General features: G+C 52.8%; 1 long non-coding RNA gene across 1 annotated transcript; it reads right to left on the reverse strand.

The window, feature by feature from the left end:
* Positions 1-4,483: 4,483 nt before the first annotated feature.
* Positions 4,484-10,182, reverse strand: LOC140529889 (uncharacterized). The gene is made up of 2 exons (XR_011975728.1): positions 7,541-10,182; positions 4,484-7,390 (listed from the first exon to the last, which is right to left on the reverse strand). It is a non-coding gene; the product is annotated as an uncharacterized lncRNA (long non-coding RNA).
* Positions 10,183-13,855: the final 3,673 nt, after the last annotated feature.

The following is a 13,855-nucleotide window of genomic DNA, read 5'->3' on the forward strand; positions in this document are numbered from 1 at the left end:
CCTCCTCCGCCCCGCCCAGCTGGGGAGGGTCCGGCCCAAGCTGGGGTGGAGCGAGGATCGGAGCCGCCCTGCGGGACTGCAGACCCCAGGCCCGGGCTGGCACCCCCTTCGCCTCTAGTCACTCAGCCCCAGGCGTGCACGGGGCGCTGCTGTGGTCTGGGGAGCACAGAGAAAAGCCGGGACAGCCCCTGCCCTCCGGGAGCGCCGAGTCTAACGGGGGAGACCAACGAACTCGAGACGAGGTCCAGAGGGAAGCAAGGGCTGAGCTGGTAGGTGTTTAACAACCGGCTCCTGGAGTGTTCACTAGGCAGACACATTTTTAAGTGTAATCCATATTACCACTATTTTCTCCATCAGTTTATTTTAAATAATTAACAAAGCAATCTAAGTCAAATCATTTGTCGTGTTTTCACAAAATTTAACCATGGGCTCTCCTAAGCCTGTATGAGCTGGTCTAGAAGGAAGGCACTAAGATAAAGGAGGACTGAAAACCACTTCTCCCTGAAGGGGAGATTTGAAGGATGCCAGAAAAGCTAGGAAAAAGAAGAGAGGGGGAAAGGGGGAAGGAGGAAGGGGAGGAAGATGAGAGCGAGGAGGAAGCAAAAGGGAGGGAGAGAGATCCAGTTACAAGGAGGAGCTGGTGACAATGTCTGGAATTGGAGGTGGAGCATCCTCTGGCAGGAACAGCAGAGTGGCCAGTGCCACTGGATAGTAAACCACTGGGAAGAGAAGGTGTAAAAAGCCTGGAAAGGGAAGGGGGAGCCAGGTTGTGAAGGACTTTCAGAGCCAGACAAGAGTTGGTGATGTGGGTCATGGGGGCAGTCAGTACAAAGGTGTGGAGGTGGGAGTTCATTGTGTCAGGAAGGCCAGTTTGGCTGAATCCCAGAGAGTTCTTGATTGTCTTTCATTTCAAAGAGGACCCCCTAATGATGACACAGGTTGATGTCTTGACTTGTGAGTGAATTGGATTTGAGTGAGCCAGAGCTACCCAAAGTCATCAGCCTTTCTCTCCTCCAGAGTCATTCAGGTCCAGTGGTAGGACAGAGTCAGATTGGTGATGGCCCAGGATGCAGTGAATGACTGGAGAGCCTTTGGTATCTGACCAAGCTCTAAGCACTCCAAGAGCCTGCTTCAGGCCACTATAAATAATTGTTCTCATTTGCCCATTCCACTGGGGGAAGTCTTCATATGGGTGGGGTAGAGATGCCCTGCCCCCAACTCACAAGGGTTATCCTCCATCATTTACCCTCAATCCTAATCCATCAGTTAGCCTCAACCTGCCCAGACTTTACTGGAGTGTGGCCACTGGGGAAGGTGTTGGTCCTCCCTGGTCCATCCTGGAGAGTACAAAGGGGAGATGTGTCTACAAGCTTGGAATAGGTGTCTGGAGCCCACTGTGAGGGGCTTTGAATGGCAAATAGAAGACCTACTATTTTATTCCAGAGACAATAGGCTTGTGAAGTCCCCTGACTCTGTAGGGTGACTTAGGCCTGAGGAAGGTCACATTGGCAGCTGAGTGGACCATGGATTGCCTGGAGTGTGTGTGTGTGTGTGTGTGTGTGTGTGTGTGTGTGTGTGTGTGTGCGCGCGTGTGTGCGTGTGTGCGTGTGTGTGTGTGTAAGATCTGAGGCAGGGAGATCAAACAGCAGGTATGGGATGGGCTCATGGAAATCCCCCATTAAATGCTCCATGATGGTGGACTGACAGTTCAGGTGTGGAAATATCATAGGGACAGATAGGACAAGATGGGTTCCAGATAATGCAGAGGTTACAAACTGTGTCTTCCACAGGTCTGTGATAGCTTGAGTGAGAAGGGCAAGAGAGGAAGGCAGAGTTCTAGTGAGGTGGGAGGAGGCTGAGCTTGCCCCCAGGATCTTGGGATGGAGAGATGAAAAACAACCTGTCCCTCCCTCAACTCTTGGGAACAGCACTTTGGGGCAGAATGGAGGAGTCGTGAATATCCACAAAGATGGCTCCTTGGGGGAGGGGCCACCTGGGAGATGTGAGGAGATAAGCAGAGTTCACCAAGGGAGTTAGGGTTCCCCTCAGGGTTTACAGAAAATAACTAGAGAGGAAGACTCTCACCTTCCTCTTCACATTCCCTCCATTCAGTCAAAGTTGTGATGCACACGACTTGTGTTTAATCCACTTGTCCTCTCCCTTCACCCAGGGGAGAAAAAATTTGCCCATCTAAGGTTTGCTGCAAGATATTAAACTGAGAATGCCCTGAGGGCAGGGGCTGTCTGTAACCTTTGTTGGCACCTCCAGGGCTTATCATAGTGCCTGGCACACAATTATGTGTGTTTCTCCTTCATTCTTGATGAGGAGCATGACATCCAAATGATGACATGACTTGCAGTTGACTTTGATTTGAGTGATGGAGGGCTGTGCAAGGTCACCAGCCTCATTTTCTTTTCCCCTGGCACACAATAGGCACTCACCAGATGTTTGGTGAGTATCAAGGAACCGTCGATATGAGGTTTGCTGCCCAACAACTCCAGGAGAAATGCCAGAAGCAGAATAGAGGTCTGTACACATTGTACAGTGTGGTGCATGATTTTTCTGTTTGTACACTTTCTTGTACTTGGATGTCCAGCACCTAACACATTGCCTAGCACACAGTAGGCATATAAATATTTTTTGATTAATTGATGGCTTGGAAACTGAGGCTCCAAGAGTAGTCACACAGCTAGTCAACCAACCAACCGCCTACTAAGTGACAACGCTGAGGATGTGAGTAGGAAAGTAGGAGGGGCAAATAGGAAAGTCCTTGCCCTCAGGGAGTTCATGTTCTACCAGAAGGCTCCACCAGGTTCCCCCAGGCACAGCTAAGGACAGACTCCTAACCTAGTGAATGTCAGAAGTAGGATTTGAACCCAGCACCCTTTCCACCATACCATGTGATCTCTCTCCGTATAGGGAAAGGCTCTGGATTTTCAATCAAAGGGCTTGGTTTATTTTAACGCTCCTTATGAACCCTGTGATCATGGACAAGTGACCTCTTGGTGAGCAGAGATAATTTCTTTGTATTTGTATCCTCATGCCTTGGAAAGTGGCTAGCACATAGTAGATAGCTTGTTCATTGATAGATCTGCAAAATCAGAGGGTTCAGCTCTAGGTAAGTTTCCGGCCCTTAAGATCTTAAGCTCTGGATGCAAAGTCTTAGATTTATTTTATCTCAGCTTAGAGAGATATCTCATCTCACTTCAGTGAGATATCTCAACTCAGACTGTTCCCCTTCTCCTCTGGCTCCACATGATCTGCTGGCTACTGACTCTGATAAGAGTTGTAAGGAGATTTATAAACTGTCTAGTCTGTTCCTTTTATTTTTAATATAAGTGGCAATTGGGAAGTCCTCCCTCCCTCCAAATCTTCTGGACCCCCAAACTTCCCACAGAAGTGAACATGTGCTTCTGGTAGGCTATATACTCTGATCCCTTGCCAAAGGACATGAATGACCAGTGGCTCCTGGTGTGTCCCTGTATCAAAACTGATTACAGCTGAGCCAGGAATAACTGCCTAGGATCGAACCTCAAGTCTACATCTGTTTTTTTCTGCTTCTGTCCAAGAGACTAGAGTGCCCAGAGGTGATTCCTTCTACAGCTTCTCAGAGAAGGAGCCCTCTCCAGCAGGATGCTGCTGCTGAGGGAACAAATAAAGCCCACACCACATCTGGGTTGCCTAGAAAAGCCAGACTGGGGAGATGCACCATGAGACATCTGTTGAGCAGATCTGTTGACCTGCAAAGGTATTTCTCCCTTCAAGAGGGTACAATAAAGGTGATGGGTTATTGTTTCCTGTTTTAAATATCTGTTCATTTCAACAGGACGCTTTCGCGTCTTTAGCATTCCTTTTGTAGTGGAGGAAATAAACAGCTGTCCTCTATCTGATATCTACTTTGTGCATTGAGTACATTTTCCAGAAAAGATCTTGTTCTCTTCCAGGTGAAGCTTTAGGTATGAGCCATAAGATTCTAGTGAACATTTCCCTGAAACTCTAGGGAGGAGCTGAATGATCTAGAAAGATGGAGAAAGGTTTCACTTCTTTCTTTAGGATCAGGCCAAGCCCCCTTTTTGGGCCCCAGGGGACATTCGATGAAGAAACTAGGACCAGAAAGAAGCGATGCGAGCTCATGCCTCCCCTCAGCTGCTACTCCTCCAATGCCCTGCCCACTCTTCCACACTTATCTACCCATGAGAAGTCGCTCCCTACTTAGCCGCAGGGGTTTCCCCAGACAATAAATAATACTAGCTGACACACTCAAATAAGGATTTAAAATATGCAAAACAGTCATACAATTCCCTCCTCTACTCTTTACCACTGTGAGCAAGTTATTAATATCCCCATATTACCGGTAAGAAAACTGAGGTGCAGAAAGAGGAAAGTGACAAGAACTTGTGACAAGAAGGGAGCAATCACAGCCGGCTCTTTCCAGCTGGAGGTCCAGCATTCTTTGCACTAAACCACTGCCTATTACTTCTCATAGGTTAAATAAGCATTTATTAAGCTCCTTCCGTATTTCAGGCTTCCAGCGTATAGAACCACTCCCCCCAGCACAGCCTCATTGGCAGTTACATCAGCATCAACACTGATAAAGTCAGGCTCACAGCAGGGACAGAAAAGGTGGGAAGATATTGCAGTACGACTAACATGGCTTACTAATACCCAGCCCCACAATCCAGAGACCCAAACATGACTCCATGTGGGATGTTTCAAATTCAATAGAATTGAGAGTCTTGGAATGACAGGTAAGAGACTCAGGGTTTAGTGCTGGTGGTCAATAACTTGTCAAGTGACCCTGGACAACTCCCTTTCCAATCTGGACATTAGTTTCCTCACCTGTACGATGGGTATACCAAGGCTTGTCCTGCCTCCCTGATAGGGCTGCAGTGAGGAAAGTCCTTTAGTGCAGTAGACTGAGCAGGCAGGAAGTCCTGACACTGGCTGTCTGAGTCATGATTAGCCCTTTAAATTCTGAGCCTCAGTTTCCTCATCTGTAAAATGGTGTGGTAGATAGAGGGGCTGTCCTCAAATCCAGGGCAACCTGAGTTCAAATCTTGCCTTTGTTCCACTTTGGCCCTGGATAGCACTTGCTTCTCAGCACCCCAGGCATGTCCCCAAGATTATGGGTTCCAGGGACTGTGCTCTGAATCAGGTCATCTCCAGCCCAGGTTCCCAGGTCTCCCCTGTAGCCAGCTCAGCCTCCCTCAGGGGGATATGGACGAGATGGTCAAGCTTCTCCCTATTCCTCCCAGCCTCCACTCCATCCCAGGACAGGAGAGGCCCCTCCTTCCCAGGTTGCTCCTCCCCAGTCCCCCAAAGTCCAACCAACAATCCTGCGGTTCCCCTGATGTTGGACTGAGCACTGGAGAGGACCTTAGGGAGCATCTGGTCTACACAGGGGGAAACTGAGGCTCAGAGTGCCAGGGACAGAGTCTAGCTGTAGGGCTCTTTGCACAGTGCTCCTTCTAGAGGCTGCTGGTGCTGGGGTGGGGTGGGGCACTCTATGGACGCATTTTTTTTTCAAGCATTACAAGTATTTGTTTCAACTTCACTGTCTTCCGAGTTTGGTAGCTCTCTATGGCTGCGTTCTTTGTTGTTTATGCATATTATTTTGACCCATCCTGTAACTGCTAACTTTAGGTAAGGACCAGGCTCTGCTCCCCAGGTGTGGGGAACGTCTCAGGCTTCAGATTTTTCATGCCATTGTTTTCAGAGCTCTATTTGGGGGACGTTTTGGTTCTTTCAAGTGTTCTATAGTCCAAGAGCAGGTGTGGTCACTACTCCTTCAGCTTATGCCTTGGTCTATGAGTGACTTCAGGTACATAGCTCTCCCAGTACATTCCTAGGGGTGGGGGTAGTATAAGACTGATACACAAGGTAATATAAACCTTTATAAGACATCTAATATATTTTAAATCTGTAAATCAATGAAAAGCAATATAATGCTCAACACATGATGATCAGCTGACTAATCCTAATCTATACAACTTCTATCCTAGCAGTGCTGCTAACTAAATCAAACAATCCTATTCTCCTTAACTCATTAACACAATCACAAACAAGTGCGTAAAGAGTGATTAGACCCGAGTTTTTGTTGCTATTGTACAGCCTTTTCAGTCATGACCCCCCTGGCAAAATTATTCTCCCAGCAGCTTCTGAATTTCCCCACTCCCGATGTGTGCTGGTGTTCTGGCCCAAGTGAGTAAGTGTGGTGCTGCACACTGAATCTCTGCAAGCTGTTCCCTTCTTTTCTGCTCTACTGCTGCCAACCTCGTTGGCTCAATTTTCCCTCCAAGTCAGCATCAAACTTAAGGCTCAGAGAAGCGCTCTAATCTCCTGCCACAAAGTCTTCTGGTGGCCCACCTGCCTTGCGGCCACTGCTCTTGTTGAATGTGAATATTTAGCTTGGAGAGGATCAGTCTACGGTCGCTCCCGCACTCTGCACCACACATCGCCTCCGTCACTCTCACATCTCTTCTGTCTCTTCTCCTTACAATGACATAGTCTAACAAATGCCAATTTTTGCTGCGAGAGTGCATCCATGACGTTCTGTTTCGGGCAGGCAGCTGGAAGACTGTGTTGGTGATGAGAAGGGCGTGACTGGAACAAGTCTTCAGTAGCAAAAGACCGTTACTGTTGCTCTTTCCGACCCCATGCCTTCCAAGGACTCCTGGCCACATCTCATAGTCTGAGCCTACTCTGGCATTAAAATCACCCGGAAGGAGAAGCTTGTCCTCTTTTGGTACACTGACAATGAGGGTCTCCAGGTCTTCATAAATTTTTTTTTTACCTCCTCAGGGTCCTTCATGGTGGGAGCACAGGCACTGATGATGGTGGCGTGGTGCTGCCCCACAAGAGGCAACTGCATCATCATCAGCCTGCTGTTCACTCTTTGGGGATCCCTGCCAGACCACGGGCCAAACCAGATCTGACTTCACAGCTCTCCTCGTCACTTGGGCCACTCCAGAAAAACGTGTACCCAGCTCTGACTTCCGTGAGCTGGCCTCCCTGGCCAGCCTTGCTTCACTCAGGGCTGCTATTTGGATGTCATACTTGCTGAGTTCTCTTGCAACAAGAAGTGTTCGTCTCTCAGATTTCCCGCTGTCTGTAAGCGTGCGCACATTCCATGTGCCAATGCTGAATGGTACTACAGTACTTTGGGCTGAATTTTGGTTCTGGATATAATTCATTGTGTTCAGAGCTTGGACCTGTACCTGCAGATCCTTCTATGGGGCTGCTCTCGCTTCCAGGGCACCAGCCTCTGGGGGTGGGATCACGGGCTTCTTGGGGGATTGCTGGTTTGGTGGGCACCCAAGGCTCAGCCCTGGGTAGGGCCTAAGCCTGCTCCAACTCCAAGTTCAAGATCTTCTCCAAGTCCTCTTTGACTCTGAGGAGCAGAGGAAAGAGAGCTGGTAAGCAGGCCCTGGCACCAGCAGTGCTCATCCCACAGCAGTGAGTGCCAAGTCACTGCCCACCCCAGCAGCCCAGCCCTGAACCTGCTTCCTTCTCACAGATCCCAAGGACAAAGGTCTCCAACCTAACTTGAGCTGACATCCAGTGGTCCTGAGAGGGCTTCCCTGGGATGGGGAGGGCAGGAAGCACCTCATCTGATGACTGACCAATCAATCAATCTTTTAAGTGCCAGGAGCTGTTAAATGACGAGAGAAAAGGGGAGACTGTCTTCAAGGTGCAGCTTGAATTCTACTGGACTGTAGGGGGGGATCAGAGCAGAACTGGTGCAGGGAAGGGCATCCTGTGTAACAAGATAAAGTGCCAAGGTCTCCCTGCCACCCGCTCCGCTGGCCCTGGGCTCCCAGCTCAGCTGACCCAGAGGCTGTCTCAGGGCTCAGGTTGAGCAGGACCCAGGGCCACAGCGGCCCCGAAGGAACTGAGCTCAGCAGATGCACAGGCCCCAGCGGTTGCCTGGAAATGGGAGGAAACTCTCCAGGAGGTGGCTGAGGAGAGGTGAGCCATATCAAAAGCTACCAAGGGATGAAACAAAAAGGCTCAAGACTGAGAAAAGGTCACCGGATCTGGCGCTAAAGAAATCTTTCTATGGAGACCCTGTAGTTTCAGTGGAGAAGCTACCAGACAGGATGGACAGTCAGGCTGGCTGACCCTGGCCCAGTCACTTAACTGCTCTAGGTCTCAGTTTCCTCACCTGTAAAATGAGGGTTGGATTCAACAGCTTCAATGCCAAGTCTGTTGGCCAAAGCTGCCCAGGGGAGGGAGGGAGCAAGGACTGCAGGCAAGGGCCAGCACTGACTGCTGTTAGCCAAAGTGGGCAGGAGCTGAGCCATTAGGCCAGGGACCCATGCAGACCAGGCAGGACTGCCCTTCTGGCACAGTGTACCACCCAGGTGATGGATGGACTAGCTACTTCTGACATAGCAGCAGCAGCTCTTGGGCTCCCCACTCTGGCCACAATGGGGATGGACAGCTAGGGTCTCAGGCGCAGCCACAGCCCACCAGGGGGGCCTCTGGGGACAGATTAATGGGAGGGATAAAATGGAGGAGGCTGAACTCAGCATCTTCAGCAGCAGGAGGGTTTCTGAACACAGAGACACCTTAGGGATCCATCCCATAGCCTCCCCCCAACTCCAAGTCATTCTACACATCAAAACTGAGGCCTAAAGAGGGGAAGAGACTGACCCAGGGTCACCCAGGTAGCAAGGGGAAGAATCTGATTTGGAATGAGACCCCAACTCTAAACCCGGGTCTCTCTCCTCTGCCCTCTGGCCAAGTGTCTTCGGACAGCACTGACAGCAGGTGCGATGGGGGCAGTTGGTGCCTCAGCCCACGAACCCTGTAGAAAATGACTCCCCCAACACCTCAGAGGAGCCTGGACTCTTGACTAGGAGGAAGAGTGGCTGCTCACCAGCTGAGGGTCAGGGGAGGAGCCTGCCCTGGCAGAGTCAGGAGGCTGGCACCACGGGCTTCTCTGCTCTGGCTCTCAGTTTCCCCTTCTGTCGAGGGAACACCATCCCTCCCTCGCCTTCCCTCAGGACCCAGTGAGAGAGGGAGAACAGATACAGTGTATCCGCGCAGATGATACAGTGTATCTGCGCAGATAATACAGTGTATCCGCGCAGATAATACAGTGTATCCCTGGAGATACAGGAGAGTGACTGGGGGAGCCTGGCCCTGCCTCCTTCACCAGGGAGGCCCTCCGTGGGTCAGAGAATGGAGGCCCAGCATGGTCACTGCCCTCCAGCGCCTGCAGGGGCCAAGCGCCCATCCAAGGCTGAGGGGCCCCCCCCCAGAGCCCAGCCCAGTGCTGGGGAGGTGACGTCAGAAGGAGACAAGGAGGGTGAAGGAAACTCGAGGCCCGCGGAGGAGGCAGCTACACGGGCAGGTGGGAAGGGACCGTGAGAAGAGAGGGGGGTCGGGAGCCAAAGGCACGGAGGTGGAACGTACAGGGTCACAGAACCACAGGCCGGTCCTGGAGAGGCCTGAAAGGGTCATTTTACAGACGGGTAACTGAGGCAGGGAGAGTCCAACGACTCGCCCGACTCACCCAGCCGCGGTCGGGGCAGGGACGAGGACCTGGAACGGGGTGGGAAAGGTGGGCCGCGGGCGGGGAGGGAAGGCCTGGCCACGAGAGGGCCACGCGAGCACAAAGGCCCGCGGGGGGCCCCTGCAGGGTCCCAAGGGAAGGAGAGGTCCCCCCCAACCCCCGCCAAGGCTCTTCCGGTCGGGGCTTCCTCAGTTTCCCCATCTGTCACAGCGGCCGCGCTCCCCGGGGGCACCCTCGGTCTGCCCCCAGCAGCCTCCCCGTATGACCCCTGCCCCAGGCCCCACCCCAAGGAGCCCGAGCCTGAGGTCAGGGGGCAAAGGGTAAGGGTCAGACAGACGGCCAAGCGCGGCGACCCTGGGCACGTCACTTCCTCTCGTTCGTCTCACGAGCTGGGGAAGGTGAAGACGAGCCCTCCGCGTCCACACCCTGGGGCGTCGGCGCAAGGGAAGCCCCCGTGACCAGGCCAGGAGCCTGGCTCCGACACCACGTGACCCAACCGGGCGCAGGAAGTCCCGCCCCCAGCGGTCACGTGAGCCCCGACCCCCGCGTCTTCCGAAGGAGGATCTCCCTGGGGGGCTGCTGGACCCAGCCGCCGCAGCCCCCACGGCCTCCCGGCTCTTGACTCCAGGACACGGAGCCCCCTCGGGCTCGGCCCAAACCGCCTTCACTCACCCTCAGCCGCCGGAAACAGCGGGCGGCGGGCGGAGCGCAGTGCGCAGAAGCGGACACACGCAAATCTCGCGAGAGGCGGGGGAGGAGCTAAGGGCATGGGCGGGGCATGCAAAACAGCGGTCCTTCTGGGAAAGGCGGGGGCGGGGCCCAGAGGACCTCATATGCCCTTTCTCTTTGGGCGTCGGAGTTTCACTTGGACCCTTCACGCCTTTCGGTTTTTTTTTTTCCTACTGAGAAGGAAACTGAGTCCCAGGCTGGGGAGACGACCCCCTGAGCAGTCATAACTGAAGGGGACGGGGCTTGAGGTCACCCGAGGACCCGCCCTTTCTTGCCGCTGTCACTTGGTAAATCTGAATTGTGGAGGAGACGCATGCGCCTTAAAGAGTAAGAGCGCCTCCGCCCAGGACCAATCATCAGGAAGGTGGTTATGTAGCCCCGCCCCCCCCGGGACGTCTCGGGATGCTTCAGCAGGCGGGGCCGGCAGGACTCGGGAGGACCGTTGATGAGGACGGGATGTACTGGCTAGAGGTGACGCCTCCGCCCCGCCAGCAGACCTCCTAGATCAGGTCCTCACCCCACTCGAAATCTCCCCTCTCCGATCAATTCTCCAGTGCTCATAGGGTGGTCATCGCTGGGAAAAGACACCCCTGCCCTGAGCCGCTCATTCTGTGGGAGGAAACTCTGGAGCCGAGAGCAGCGGGAGCGGACTGGGAGAGACGGGGGTGTGGAGCCGGGAGACAGCGATGAGGAGGCCGGCGGAGATGCCCCGGCCAAGGACGCTGTGGACCCGCAGAGCAGGGCGGGCTCGGGCTCGGACTCAGCCCAGCCGCGGGGGCCGACTTGTAGCAAGCTGCTTCTCGTGTGGGACTCAGTCTCCCCTCCGGTCCAATGCATGGGCTTCAAGTCTGGGACACCTGGCCTGGCCTGCCCGATGGGTGAGCCAGGTGCTGGAGGCCTTCCCGGGAGCTGCTATAACTCCGGTGAACAGCAGGTGGAAGTGTTCTCCTGCACAAGTGCCCCAGCCCCGCTTGGCCTTCCTCCTAGACCGTGGAAAAAGAAAGACTTCTTCTCCTCTTCCTCTCTTATCTGCTTCTCCCCCTCCTCCTCCTCTCTCTCCTTGCGCCCCATCATTTCCTCCCCATGTCCCCGTCTTCCTTCTCCCCACTCCCCTCTTACATCAGCTATGTAGGAAGGCTTGGTCCTGAGACCAGGAGGATGCCAGCAGGGTTGCCCTTAGGAACCTAAGGCAGGCAGGACTTTTCACAGGGAGAGGATGAGGGCCTTCAAAGGCCTGCTGGAATTCCACCCGGGGCAACTGGCAGCAGCCGAGGAGGCTGGGCTGGAATGTGTGGAGAACCCTCCCTGTGTGACTGAGGAGGAGGAGAGAGAGGAGCCAGTGGGGGAGGGGAACGAGGGGGAGACTGTCCGCTATCCCTTCAAGGCCCGCCCCAGGCCACCCCTTCCTGCTTCTGGCCACCCCAGCTTGGGAAGGGTTTCCATTGTGCAGCAGGGTCTCTAAGAGTTTGGGGGCCCACAGCCTCTAGCTCTCAGCTACAGTGATGGCCCAGGCCAGCTGCTCTGGACTCCCTGACCTTCCATTCTCCTTTCTTTGGCTTTCCTCCTCCCCTCTTAGACACCATCCAGTACTTATCTAGCCCCCCTTGGGTGCTAGGGCCTGGGCTCTGCTGTAGGTTTCCAGGGAGGCCAGCACACTGCAGCCAGCTCTTCCCTCCCGTTTTCCTTCTCTCTCACCTGGGTCTCTCTTTGGATGCATAGCTGGCCGGTAGTAAGCACCTCGTCCCATGCCAGGCATCCTGCCAGGTATGCCCGTTTCAACCAGATAGACAGAAGCTCTGGGCCAGCCAGAGGTCCTTGGGGCCTCCTGATGAGCCCTCCAGCCTCTCTGCCTTCAAGAGAAATAGAACCTCTGGGAGAATAAGTCAGGCTGGGTCCCCTGGTCTGGGGATCAGGGGCTGGTTCTTGCTCTTGTAGTTACACAGCCTACATCTAAGCAGGGTCACTGACTAGATGCCAGGACACTTTAAACATGCCAAGTCCCTTTCCCCTTGGGCCAGGAACACTTCCAAGGCTTGCTGCCAACAAGGCTGTCCTGGGGCTAACCCCTAGGGGTACAAAGAAAGGCAAAGATAGGTCCTCACAGACCCAGGAGAGAGACATTGTCTAAACTGGTGCTTCCTGATCTCCAGCCAGCAGGAAGGAAGGAAGGCTCAGAGGGAAGGCACTAATATCCAGCGGGGTCTATCTTGGGTGGTCTTCTAGCTGCTCTAAATGAGGACAGATCTGGAGCAGTATTTAGTGATCCTTGCATGGGTCCTTTCAGACCTCTGCTTTCTCTGAGTGTAGCTGGGCAGGTGACAAGCCTGTTCCCTCTTGTCACCAGAGCCTATCACAGTGCCTGACTCCTAGGAAACCTTGAGAAATGCCAGTGGACTGACTGACCAACTGTCTTCCCATCTCTGGACAATTACTAAGTGTAGTAGTGTCCCGACAGTATAGACAGCTTAGGCCTTGCTGGAAATGCTTCTTTAGCTCCTGAAGGACATTTCTGATACTGTTTCCAGACAGCTCTTTTTCACCTCCTCCATCTTCCTAGAGGCAGGATGAGCCTGTCCAGAGGTGCAGGCAGGACCCAGGGAGTAGCTGGCAGTCAGCCCTAATCAAGGGGTCTCAGAGTTTTGATCTTGGGACCCTTTTACAGTCTTAAAAATGTTTGAAGTTCCCTCTATTCCCACGGAGAGCTTTTGTTTACATGGGTTGTTTCCAGGGTGCTAGTGACTGTTTAACAACCAGCTCTCCAAAAACAAGGATGTGCAGCATCCTTTTAAGTGGAACGCGAATCATGAACATTTTCTCCTTTACTTTCTTCAGTCTGGTGTTACTCAGTTATGTCTGATTCTTCGTGACCCCATGTGGGGTTTTCTTGGCACAGGTACTGGAATGATTGGCCATTTCCTTCTCCAGTTCATTTGATAGATGAGGAAACTGAGGCCAATAGAATGAAGTAACTTAGAGCCAGGAAGTGTCTGAAGGCAAATTGGGAGGAAGGCCAGGCTGACGCTCTGTCCCCTGCAGCGCCACCTACCTGTTTTCTCTCTTCCTCCTCTTTTTTCCTCCTCTCCCTCCTCCTCCTCTTCTTCTTTTTTCCATTTTAAAAGTTTTGAGCTCTAGATTCTATCCTCCCTCCCTCCTCTTTCCCCTTCCTGCAACGGTAAGCAGTCAGATACAGGTTATACATACGCAATTATGTAAAGCATTTCCATAGTGGTCATTTTATACAAGAAGACTCAAAAGAAAAAAATGAAAGAAAGTGAAAGCTAGCACCTTCAGTCTACTGAATCAATGTCATTTCTTTCTCTGGAGACAGTCTGCTTCATCGTTAGTCCTCTGAGTGTGTCCTGCACCGCTGCAGTGTTAAGAAGAGCTCAGTCATTCACCGTTCTTCATCCGACAGTGTGGCTGTTGCTGTGTACCATGTTCTCCTGGTTCTGTTTACAGTCCTTCGCATCAGTTCATGTCAGTCCCAAGTTTTTCTGAAATCTGCCTGCTCACCATTTCTTATAGCACAATAGTATTCCATTCCATTCATATACCACAACTTGTTCAGCCATTCCCCAAGGGGTGGGTATCCTCTCAATTTCCAAT

Source organism: Notamacropus eugenii, chromosome 1 (genome assembly GCF_028372415.1).
Source record: "Notamacropus eugenii isolate mMacEug1 chromosome 1, mMacEug1.pri_v2, whole genome shotgun sequence".
In the NCBI taxonomy this organism is placed as follows: domain Eukaryota; kingdom Metazoa; phylum Chordata; class Mammalia; order Diprotodontia; family Macropodidae; genus Notamacropus; species Notamacropus eugenii.